General features: G+C 44.0%; 1 long non-coding RNA gene across 1 annotated transcript in view; it reads left to right on the plus strand.

Moving 5' to 3' along the window:
• LOC142767006 (uncharacterized) overlaps positions 1–11,708 on the plus strand; it is a 28,066-nt gene extending 16,358 nt beyond the window's left edge. Inside the window, exon 2 of the long non-coding RNA XR_012884702.1 lies at positions 11,341–11,708. This is a non-coding gene — a long non-coding RNA (uncharacterized LOC142767006). The remainder of the gene's footprint in view (positions 1–11,340) is intronic.
• Positions 11,709–12,537: the final 829 nt, after the last annotated feature.

The raw sequence follows: 12,537 nt of genomic DNA on the forward strand, positions 1-12,537 counted from the left end.
GCATCACAGCACCGTATTACCAATAAACAATTGTATCGGGCCAGTTGGTGTGAATTCATCTTGGTAGGAATCTATCTTGGTAGGTAATAGTTGCTGCGCTTCCTACCAAGACGTTATTACCAACGTGATTTCGCGGTCTAAAGACAGCCAACCATTACAAAAGGCACACGCGTTACGGTGCGTATTCCCTCACGACTACATAGTTGGTGTATAAAGTTCTAAAACATTTTACAAACATAGAATTAGAAAAACGGTATGCTGGGCGAGCTGGTAATTCATCCAAACTGAGTTGCGCGAAAAAAATTTGAAGTGCAAAAGGAAGACACCTTGACGCAGCGCACACTAACAACTGAAACTTTGTTTGAGAAAACAGACATATATATGCGGTTTTGAGAACACGTGAGGTGGAAAAAATTATTAGACGAGCGGCCATTTAATCATTTTCTATCACTGTGTGGGCATCGTGCGGTGTATGGCACTGCGCTGTCGTGCGGGAAGTATTATTTAGGATTTAATATTATAATTGTGAATCACAAAGCTTCTCTAAAGGGACAAACATAATCTAATCAATCATCACATTGTACTGAGTGCAGCTGCGCGCCCTTGTTTGATGATACGGTAATTAAAGCTAGATTCAAGGACACGGTATAGCGCGGGAAATTGAAGAGGTGAATCTCGTTAACAAAGCTGGTGATTCATGTGTCACGTAACTCTCGGTTACGTTGCTTGTACTGGGGTATCATTTCTGGAAGCGCATCATTAATACAATCTGTCTGCTCATCAAATCATTTTCTTTCACAGCACGTGTTCTCGTAACCACATATATATGTCTGTTTCCTCCAACAAAGTTTCAATCACAGTGCGAGCTGTGTCCAGTTGTCTTCCTTTTGTGTTTCATTTTTTTTCGCGCGACTCAGTAATAACATAATATAGCTGGTGCTTCAACCTATGATACCCTTTTTTACGCAAAAAGCAGCCATGTGCGAAATTTTCATTGAGACAAGACATTTTCAACTTTCTGAATTACACAGTAATTTTCCACAATTCAAATTCTTCAAGTAGCATCATACAATAAAACATACACACTGCGTGGTTGAATTACGCACAAGAAACAGGATATTGCTATCGCGTTAAACTCTGAATAACGGAGCCTAACGGTCCCCCAGCTTTTTTGGTTTTTTTTCACACAGTAGCAAGCCCTAATATGCCAGACCAGTTTATTTGTCGGCTTGCGTAAAACTATCTACAGTGCTCACGGATTAGAATGGGGCATCACATTATTTTGTGCTAATAATGGCAATTACTACTATGGCATGTAGTAATGTTGTTACATGACACGCATATCATGATTTTCATGTTTCTACCAGTCACATACCTTCGTCATCCATTCACGTACTGTAGTACCAATTTTGTTGTATGTGACGCTAGTGAAACAGCTGCAAACGCATCATGAGTGTGGCATGTAGTCATGTTACTACATGACACGCATGTGGTGATTGTCATGTTTGGATGTGTCATTTACCTATGCCGTCCGTTTGCGTCACGTATTATCCTGTTTGGTAAATGTGAAGCGAGCGAAACGGCCGCCAGCGCATCTTGAGCATGGCATGTAGTGATGTTTGTGACATGACACGCGTCTCAAGATTATCATGTTTGCTCTAGTCACATATCTTCGTCATCTATTCAAGTAATGTAATACTAAATTTGGTGTATGTGACGCTAGCGAAACGGCCGCAAGCGAATCATGAGCGTGGCATGTAGTCATGTTGACACATGACATGCATATCATGATTTTTATGTTAGGGTCTGTCGTTTGCGTTCGCCATGCAATCACTCCACACCATATCAGTTTTGAAACATGCCATGTGAAGGAAACTACCACAAGAGCTACAGGCCCAAGAAGTGTAAATAATGACATTTATGACATACATGTCATGATTTTCATGTTATGACTAGTCAAATATGTTCTTCATACAGCCATGTTATGTCATAGCAAGTTTGGTATTGATACCATTATCGAAACGGCTAGAAGAGTGAAAGATTGCTGGTGGCTAGATAGATAGATAGATAGATAGATAGATAGATAGATAGATAGATAGATAGATAGATAGATAGATAGATAGATAGATAGATAGATAGATAGATAAATAGATACATAGATAGATAGATAGATAGATAGATAGATAGATAGATAGATTGATAGAGAGATAGACAGATAGGCAGACAGACAGACAGACAGATAGATAGATAGATAGATAGATAGATAGATAGATAGATAGATAGATAGACAGATAGATAGATAGATAGATAGATAGATAAATAGATAGATAGATAGATAGATAGATAGATAGATAGATAGATAGATAGATAGATAGATACGCTCAGAGTCGCCGAAGTTTGCTAAAAACGATTCGCATTTAAAAGGTCGGATAATTTTTCTATCAGACGTAGTACGCATTTATTTTCCACTTTTAAATGCGAAGCATTTCTCACCGAGCTTTGGCGACTTTGAACGTATCTATCTATCTATCTATCTATCTATCTATCTATCTATCTATCTATCTATCTATCTATCTATCTATCTATCTATCTATCTATCTATCTATCTATCTACGACTTTTAGCTCTCCTGGCCGTTTCGTTAATGGTATCAATACCAAATTTGGTGTGGCATAACAAGACTGTATGATGAGCATAACTGCCCGCCGTGGTGGTTTAGTGGCTATAGTACTCGGCCACTGACCCGCAGATCGCGGGTTCAAATCCCGGCTGCGGCAGCTGCATTCCCGATGGAGGCGGAAATGTTGTAGGCCTGTGTGCTCAGATTTGGGTGCATGTTAAAGAACCCCAGGTCGTCGAAATCTCCGGAGCTCTCTACTACTGCGTCCCCCATAATCATATGGCGGTTTTGGGACGTTAAACTCCACATATCCATCAATCAATCAACGAGCATAACTGGCTTCTCATAACATGACTATCATGACATGTATGTCATGATCTATATTTCAAAGTCTTCCTGCTCTTACGGTGATTTTGTTCACATGGCATGTTCTAAAATTGGCATGGTTTGACATGATTGCATGCGGAACACAAGTGACAGACCCTAACATGGAAATCATGACATGAATGTCATGTAGGTCATGAATCATGGCTACGCACCACGCTCATGGTACGCTCGCAGTCGTTTCACTGACCTCACATAAACTAAATTTCGTGTTACGACGTGAATGGATGACGAAGGTATATGACTGGTGCAAACATGATAGCTATGAGTTGTGTGTCATGTAACAACATGACTACATACCACACTCATGATGCACTCGCGGCCGTTTCGCTAGCTTCACATACACCAAATTCGGTTTCACGGGAGGTCAATGGATATAGAAGGTATATGACTGGTTCAAACATGATAATCATGAGACGCGTGTCATGTAACAACATGACTACAGGCACACCCATGATGCGCTCGTGGTCATTTCGCTGGCTTCAGATGTAACGAATTTGGTATTACGTGACGCGAACAGATGACATACGTAAATAACACCTCCAAACTTGGTATTTCAAACATGCATGTCATGAAACAACAAGACCACGTGCCACACTCAACTAGCAGCCGTTTAGCTGGCTTCCCATATGCCAAATTTGGTACTACGTCACGTGAATAAATGAAGGAAGTATATGACTGGTGTAAACATAGTAATCATGAGATGCGTGTTACGTATGAACATGACTAAATGCCACACTCAAGGCGCCAAAACACTTCGATGGGACCCGGGACGCACGTTTCGTCGCGTCACGCTGGTGATGCCACGCCAGGTGTCGTTCTGCCTGGCATATTGTCACAGGCGCACGCTGCGGTTCGTTGCTTTGACGCATGGGCGTTTGAGTGCACCCGGCGTCCTGCCGTCATGAAGCTAAGCAGACGTGGCGCTGTCTAGGTAACGTCGTTGGCGCGAAATGCAGCATCTTGCATCTCGAGCTGGTTTCCGCTGGGCCTCGCCGACAGACGCTGATCGCACCTAGTGCTCCGTTTTGCTAGCGTAACATCACTGCGCCCAGCGTGGGCACGCGTCAATGTTACGTACGCTCGCTGGCATTTCGCTAGCTTCACATATACTAAGTTCGATATTACGGGACTGAACGGATGACAGATGTATGTGACACGTCCAAAAATGACAATCATGATATTCGCGTCATGTAAAACATTACTTCATGCTACGCTCCTAGCGTGCTCGCGGTCGTTTCGCTAGCTACACAAACCAATTTCGTTATCAGGTGACGTGAATAGATGACGAAGGTAAATGACACGTGAAAATGTGATAATCATGACATGAAAGTCACGCACGGCATCCCTTACCTCCGCCTCCTATTGTTGTAGAGATTTTAAAGTGACATGTCAAGCAGAGAAGGTACTTCTAAGCGGCACGTTCCGGCATCCTGACGAGTCGGAAGACATTGCCTGGTAGCCCAGAAAAACTTCAAGCAACCATTTTTGATAGATTTTGGACGGGAATGCGTCTATTTCAGCAAGGCATTTCAGCAAATGAAGCCGTAAGACAATCAGAACATATCGGCGGAGTGAATGATGATGAGAGGGGCAAAGCATCGGTCCGTCTGTCCATGCGTCCGTCTGTATCCGTTCGTTCTTTTTTCCAGCCGTTCGTAACTCCGTGCGTGTATCCGTCCATCTGTGCATCCAACTGTGCACCCGTCCATGTGTCGGTCCGTCCATGTGTCGGTCCGTCCATGTCTCCCTCTGTTTGTGTCTTTTCGTCGGTCCATATGTCCGGTCGTCTCTCTGTATCTCTCTGTCTGTAGGACCGTCCGTCCCCTCTTCCATCTGTCTGTCTGTCTGTCTGTCTGTCTGTCTGTCTGTCTGTCTGTCTGTCCGTCCGTCCGTCCGTCCGTCCGTCCGCTTATCCATTCATCCATCCATCCATCCGTCCATCTAGTAAACACTTCAAGTACCACCATCTCGCATCTTTTCGTCATATATTCAGCATATACAAGTATCGCCATCTAGCGGACATTTTAAGAGCTAAGCGAGAGTTGACTACTTACTACATACATCGAGGACGCACGGTTTACGGCTTAAGGATCTTCGCCCTTAGAAACACAGCTTGGTACATACTCTATTTCTGTTGCAACCTAACACGCGTTGAGCGTTGCGCGTGCTTTGACGCAATAAATGTGCTAATAATAGATTGTAAAGCCAAAAATACTTGGAACGCGACCACTTCTTGTAGGGTTAGATGGCTCGCTGTGGTTATTCCACTGCGGTCGCGCACGATAAAACGCTGTTCTCATATTGCCCACCAAGGAACGATCATAAAAGGGCACACAGTGAATGCTGCAGCCTGATTTGTAAGCTGGTGGCACTCATCCTGGCAATCAGGATGTTTTCTATGCACATCACAAAGGCCACGGTCTCACTCAGACGTAGCATACTTCTAACTTCGGCAGTGCTAAGCACGCCGAAACCTTTGTATATCGCAGACGACTTAGCTAGTTCGGTGGAACACATCAACGACATCATCATCATCATCATCATCCTGACTACGTCAACTGCAAGACAAAAGCCTCTCCCATGTTTCGCTAGTCAACTCGGTCCTGTGCTTGCTGTTGCCGATTTATAGCTGCAGACATCTTAATCTCATCTGCCCACCTAACCTTCTGCCTCCCCTTAACCCGCCTGCCTTCTCTGGAAATTCAGCGAGTTACTCATAATGACCAGTGGTTATCCTGGCTAAGCCCTACATGCCCGGTCCATGTCGATTTCCTCTTCTTGATTTCAACTATGATATCCTTAACCCCTGCTTGTTCCCTAATTCAATCTGGTCTCTTCTCTTCTCTTAAGGTTACACCTACCAATTTCATTTCTATTGCTCACAGTGTCGTCTTCAATTTAAGCTCAACCCTCTTTGTAAATCACCAGGTTTGGGCTCCGTAGCTAAGTACCGGCAAGATTCAGCTGTTATATACCTTCCTCTTAAACGATAGTGGCAAACTACCTGTCATGATTTAAGAGTGCTTGCCACTTATGCTGCACTCCATTCTTATTCTTCTAGTTACTTCAATCTCGTGGTCCGGACCCATGGTTATTACCTGTCCTAAGTAGACATAGTCTTTTACAACTTCAAGCGAACTATTACCTATCTCGAACACTTCTTTCTTCCGAGGTTGTTGTACGTTATTTTCGTTATCTGCAGATTAATTTTAAGACCTTCCTTTCTGCTCTCCTTGTCTAACTCCGTAATCATGAGCTGCAATTCGTCCCCTGAGTTACTCAGTGATGGATTGTTATCGGAGAAGCGCAAGTTACTAAGGTACTTTACATTAGCTCTTATCTGTAACTGTTTCAAATCTAGGCCTCTGAAAACCTGCTGTAAACACGTGGTGAATAGCATTGGAGGAGATTGTATTCCCTTGCCTTCCGACCTTCTCGATCGGTATTCTGTTGCTTTATTTATGAAGCCCTAAGGTAGCCGTTGATCCCCTGTAGATTGTTTCCAGGGTGTTTATATATGCTTAATCGACGCCCTGATTCCGTAGTGTCTGCATGACTGCTGATATTTCTACTGCATCAAACGGCTTCTCGTAATCTATCAAGGCTATGTATAGTGGTTGGCTATACTCTGAGTATTTCTCATTACCTGATTGATAGTATGAATGTGGTTGATTGTTGAGTAGCCTATTCGAAATCTGGCTTGTTCGATTGGTTGACTGAATTCCAGTGTTGTCTTAATTCTGTAAGAAATTACCTTTGTATATAGCTTGTATACTATGGAGAGCTAGCTGATCAGTCTGTAATTCTTCAAGTCCTTATCATATCCTTTTTTATGTATCAGGGTGATGTTAGCATTCTTTCAAGATTCGGATGCTCTTCGCGTCAGGAGACACCTCGTAAACAGCATGGCTAGTTTTTCTAACACAATATGTCCTCCATCTTTCAGCAGATCTAACGTTGCTTGGTCCTCACCAGAAGCTTTGCCTCTTCGCACGTTCTCTAAGGTTTTTCTGACTTATTCTCTCATTACTGGTTGGGGGTCATCTGGTTTACTGCTAGTTCTTATAACAAGGTGTAGGTTGGCCTGGCTACTCTACAGATAACTGTAATGCTCCTCCACTATTTTAACTATCCTAACTTTATTGGTACTGGTTTACTGCTAGTTCTTATAACAAAGTGGTGAGTGGCCTGGCTACTCTATAGATAACTGTAATGCTCATCAGCTATTTTAACATCCTATCTTTATTGGTAATTATTTAGCTTTCCTTGTCCCTTAGCGCATACATCCGATCAATTTTGGCCTACCCAAGTTTTCTCCCCACTGCCTTGATACTTCATGCGTTCTTCAGAGAGTGTTCAATTCTCTCCATATTATACATTCTTACATCAGATACCTTAAGCTTATTTATCAACTTCGAAAGCTCTACCAACTTTCCTTTGTCTGTTGTACTTGAGATTTTTATGCTTTCGCGCTTTCTAATGCGATTTTTTGTTTCCCGGGACTGCTCTCCAGTGTCCTCTTTAAGTACTGTACTGAACTAAAAGTACTTATTTTCTATTGCCAAGTATGGCTCTTTCGCCTTTAAAACCCATATATCATCATTGTCTATTTAGTTCCGGTGTTCATTATGTAATTGTTACGGCGACCTTGGTGTGGGGTTCACCCTATTGTATGTCCAGGTTCACAAGATGTGGTGAGCTTGTGTGGTGTTCACAAATTCTAAGGTTAAATTTTGATCATGGGATTAAGTCATCGGCACCGAGATGCAGCATAGCTGGGTCTACATCAAGCGATATTATATCTGCCAAACATCAGAAAAACTGTTTAAACTCCCATATATCAACGAACTAAAGACAACGAAATACCTTCTTAAAACATGTTTCGCTTTTGTGTTATATTGTTTGCTACGACGGGGGATCGGCAATTTCTTTTGCGTCATCACCGTCATTTTCTTCGCCTTCTGCTTCGCTTCCAACACCCACTACGTAATTACTTCATGACGGCATTGTAAAAGGCCGTAAAAAGAATGAAACTTGTAGGAATGTAATGTTCCAACTACAATAACACATGCTTGGCGAGTGTGCTCTTCTAGCGGACTCTAACCACACCACGGATTTTGAAAGAAATTCAGGTTCCCAGAAAGAAGCTTAGTACTACGAATAGCTGAGTATACATTTGCACTTATTTGCTCGATTGAGATACCGCACTTCAAGATATAGCGGTAAACAGCTGCCAGCACTGATCACTTGACATCAAAGGGCAGATGTAGAGTTCGGTGTAGTGTAAGAATAAAAACGTGAGGGCGTGGTTGGTGGACCATGGAGGGCTAACAGCTGACCATACTTGTAAACAAGACGCATGTGAATTGGTTCATCAAAGTATTGCATAGCAGTGTTGCCTGCAACTTCTCCACCCGTGCACTCAGTGTGCACTAGCGAGAAATTGCCTTTCACACGTTTTTGTTTTCTCACTATAATCAAGCTGATACCAACTTGGCCTCCGGTATGTTTATCAAGGCGACACTTCATGGTCACAAAAGCGAGGTCATATTGATCGCTGCATCAGACTCCGATACCCTTATCTGTTATGAAATGCAGCGGCTTTCAGCGAGTACTATGTGAAAAAATGACGAGTTTAACGGTGAGGGCTACTGAAAAATTGCAGAAAAGGATACAACCGTACATTTTGTCGGGCTTGCTAGAAATCCAACTTGCAGCAAGCAAAGCATCTGCTAGAGAATTCGCACCGTGGCAAGCCGTAAGTGCTTTCCAACGCTTTCATGTGTTCAGGCAAAGAAGTAGCACAGAAAAGCGGGTGTGCTCAGTCCTTACTATTTTAAGCGCATGCGGCGCAATTTCAATTTTCGCGACCAGTTAGAGCCGTGCGGCCCGATTCCCACGAGCTCACATCTTGCCTTTAACAGTGGACCGTATGGTGCGTGCATGCTACAGAGGTTTAACCAGTCGATTGATAATAACTCAATAGCTTTAAAGAGCTCGTTTGCCTTGAATTCCGGCGTAGCATTCGCTGATAGTAAGGAAAAAACTACCATCTTTTGCGGGATAGAAAAATCGAGAGCTATGAAAATAAAATAACACAAAAACTACCACATAGTCACGGAGTAAATGATGAAGAGTGGGGCGAAGCTTCGAATGGTTTTACTCGTAAACCGTGAATCATCCGCTGGCGGCGTGCGGGCGTTCATCTGTCTGTCCCTCCGTTCATGCGTCCGTTTGTTTGTCTGCCTGCCTGCCTACCTGTTCATCCGTCCGTCCGTCAGTCTGTACGTCTGTTCATCTGTATGTGTCTCTGTCTCTCTATCCGCGTGTCTGTCTGTCCGTGAGTGTGTTCATCTTTCTGTCTGTCTGTCCGTCTGTGTGTCTGTCCATGCGTTTGTATGTATTCGCGTCTGTCTGCCTGTATGTCTGTCTTTCTGTACATCTGTCTATCTGTTTGTCTGTATGTCTGTCCGTCTGTCCGTCCGTCTGTCCATCTAGTGAACACCCCAAGTACCTCCATCTGGCATCTTTTCATCATATATTCATCACATACAAGTACTGCCATCCAGCGGACATTCAAAGAAGTAAAACGAGAAGTGCCTACTGCATACAGAAGATGCACGACCCATGCCTTGAGGAGGTTCACGCCCAAAAATTCTGGGCCACAATGGAAATCAGGCCAAAGTCGTTGGGGTCCGCGTGGGAATCGAAGCCGGGCTGTTTGCGTGGCAAGCGGGTGTTCTATTACAAGGCCACGCGTATGCTAGTGAATACGTTGAAAATAACATCATCTGCGTGAAAGTAGCACGTGCTTTAGCTACACGCGTGTCCTGTATACATGCTTCACAATACAACATGAAATATTGCAGTAATGATGCTTGGTACAAGCGTTCATTGGAATCTGGCGTCGAAAATTGTCGTTACCTAATGGCTTCGCAGTTTAAGGCCAGTATTGCACTACAAAAGACACGCACACTACTGCGCCTGTTATTTTCAGACCACGTAGTGCGTCTATGACAAATCTGAAAAGTTTTTTTTTTCACTAAGTGTTTGAAATACGCACTAGGAACAAAATATCGATATCGTGTTCAACTCATCCAATGATTAATACGTGGGGTTTAACGTCCCAAGACCACCATATGATTATGAGAGACGCCGTAGTGGAGGGCTCCAAAAATTTCGACCACCTGGAGTTGTTTAAAGTGCACCAAAATCAGAGCACATGGGCCAACAGCACTTTCGCCGCCGTTCAACTACTAAAGGCAAAGCTTTGGCGTTTACTAGTTGCTTTGTTCTTCGTCTTAGTTATTTTAGCGCGCCTTTGGAGTCCAAAATGTAGCATAGTAATTATGGCTTGAATTGTGTGCTTTAGGCAATCTTCGACTGTCCCTTAATGCTGCGGAGCTCCAGCCAATTACCCAATTCAACCATGATAATTAGTAATCTTAGATGATGACATTGATTCACATTAAACTTTAAGTGTTTCATGCAAAATAGTGACATAGTTTGCTATTTTGACAGTAATGTGTTACTTCACCTTTTGCACACTAACGTTCTATCGTTTCGTGTCTGCCCTAGTTTTTTTACACAACTCGTTGCTTCGCCGGAAAAAGTCAAGGCTCGCAAAGCGTCCTGTTTTATCAAGCTTGTGCTTGCTTCTTTCATACACGCATATTTAATGACCTATATTTGTATTACGCGCTTTTATTTTAATGCTTACGTTGACTTTCAAGCACATATCATAGACGATGGTCTCCTTCCGTGAGTCTTGCGAGTTGAAATACCCGTTATTGTACAACAGCATATTGAGGCTGTTTCCGTGCTTTTGTTGTCCCCTTGTACATTAACCCTGAGTTGGATTGCTGACGTCAAAAGACTACGTTGGTTCTTGGTTATGTAAGGGGAGGTTTTTGTACTTCAGTACACGTGCTCGTTTTTTGTACTTTCATGCTACCATGCCAATATACGTGTTCCTGCTTCCTTTCGCAAACAACTCCCGAATGACCTAGAATGATCTAGATATTCTCAGGACCTTACGATTCTCAGGACCTTACAATGTAAACTTAAGAGTTTGTTCTGGATCTTACACCACCGCTAACAACAACGCTGTAATTTTAAACGACACACGTATGCCTCACTGCTTGGCCGATTGTCGCAGACGGAGGCTCTGCTCTCCGCTATCAGTAAACTGTGTTGTATGGTTTGTAGCATGACTTCTAGTTTCCCAACCATAAGCTTGGCCTTATAAAGGGTATCATCCTGGACAAGCCTACTGATATCTTCACAAACTTCGTGAACTTATGATATCTGGTGATTCTGCTTGTTCCCTGACAGGGTGCCTCAGTGGAGCGCTGACCCAAGCTCACTCTGCGATGAAGATGACGGCAAAGAAAACCCGGACCATTGAAAATCCGCAGGCAGAATGGACTTGCGCCAGAGTACAGTTCTCAGCACGAAAAAAATTACGCCATCTCCCGCTAAGGAGAACCGTGTGTTGATGCGAATGAACGGGCGCTATCGTTTAGCTGGCGGTGATGTTGACGTGGCACTCGTCACAGTGTTTCACAGGAGAGAAACCTAGGGAGGCCCACACTACGCAATGATGCGCCGGTATTGGCCACTAAAACATGCCGATCAATGGGCAGTGAGCGACAGAACACTCCGACTAGACCTAGAGACTCGCAGTTCACTTTTAGCGAACGGGCACGCTGCTGATTTTTGTTGTTCAACACGCACAGAAGAAATCTCTCACCGACATTATCTTGGAGGTCAAGATCGAGGGCCTATGTATACGGAGTGGCCAGTGAACAGTTGTGCAGAGCGATCACTCGGTTTTTTAAATGAAAAAAACTCACTAGCCCATGCTGCCAGCATTGGCCTTTTAGGTGGGAAAGGAGAGCGTAAGAGACGAGAGTGCGAGGGGACGTGCATGTGCAATGACGGCGTAAAGTCGCGGGAAGGGATCCCTAGAGCAGAAGGGGGAGCTAGCGAAGGCTAGCAGATGCGCCCTACGTTCCTGTAGCGGTACAAAAAAGGGAAGGTCGTAAGAGAGGAGAGAGGGGGTGACGCGCATGCACAATGTGGTTGTTAACGTGGCTGGGAAGGATGCCCAGAGGAGAGAGAGGATAGCGTGAGTGCACTAAGGGGGTAGGAGATGTGTAGACAGTAACGTGCAGCTGTTGGAGAGAAGGAAGAAAAAGAGTTGAGCTTGCGCAGCGTGACTGGGTATGCCAACGACAACGCGGGCCCTGCAACCGCTATAAGATGCTTCGCATCTAAAACCAGCTGGCCTCAGATCCCGACAACGAAAACAGTGACTATTCCGTCCCCGTGCAGCTGTCGACGCTTCCCCGAAAGCTAAATGAGCCGCCTACCTTTAACAGATCCTCATTATAAAACCAAAAAAAGCTGGCTTGAAGCGTACGACCAAGCCGCCATTTTGGCTGCCTGGACAAATGAATAAAAGCTACCACGTATGCACTTTGCTTAGAATGGCACCGCTCGCACCTGGCTTCCAAACTAGGACCGAAG

Source organism: Rhipicephalus microplus, chromosome 7 (genome assembly GCF_043290135.1).
Source record: "Rhipicephalus microplus isolate Deutch F79 chromosome 7, USDA_Rmic, whole genome shotgun sequence".
Classification (NCBI taxonomy): domain Eukaryota; kingdom Metazoa; phylum Arthropoda; class Arachnida; order Ixodida; family Ixodidae; genus Rhipicephalus; species Rhipicephalus microplus.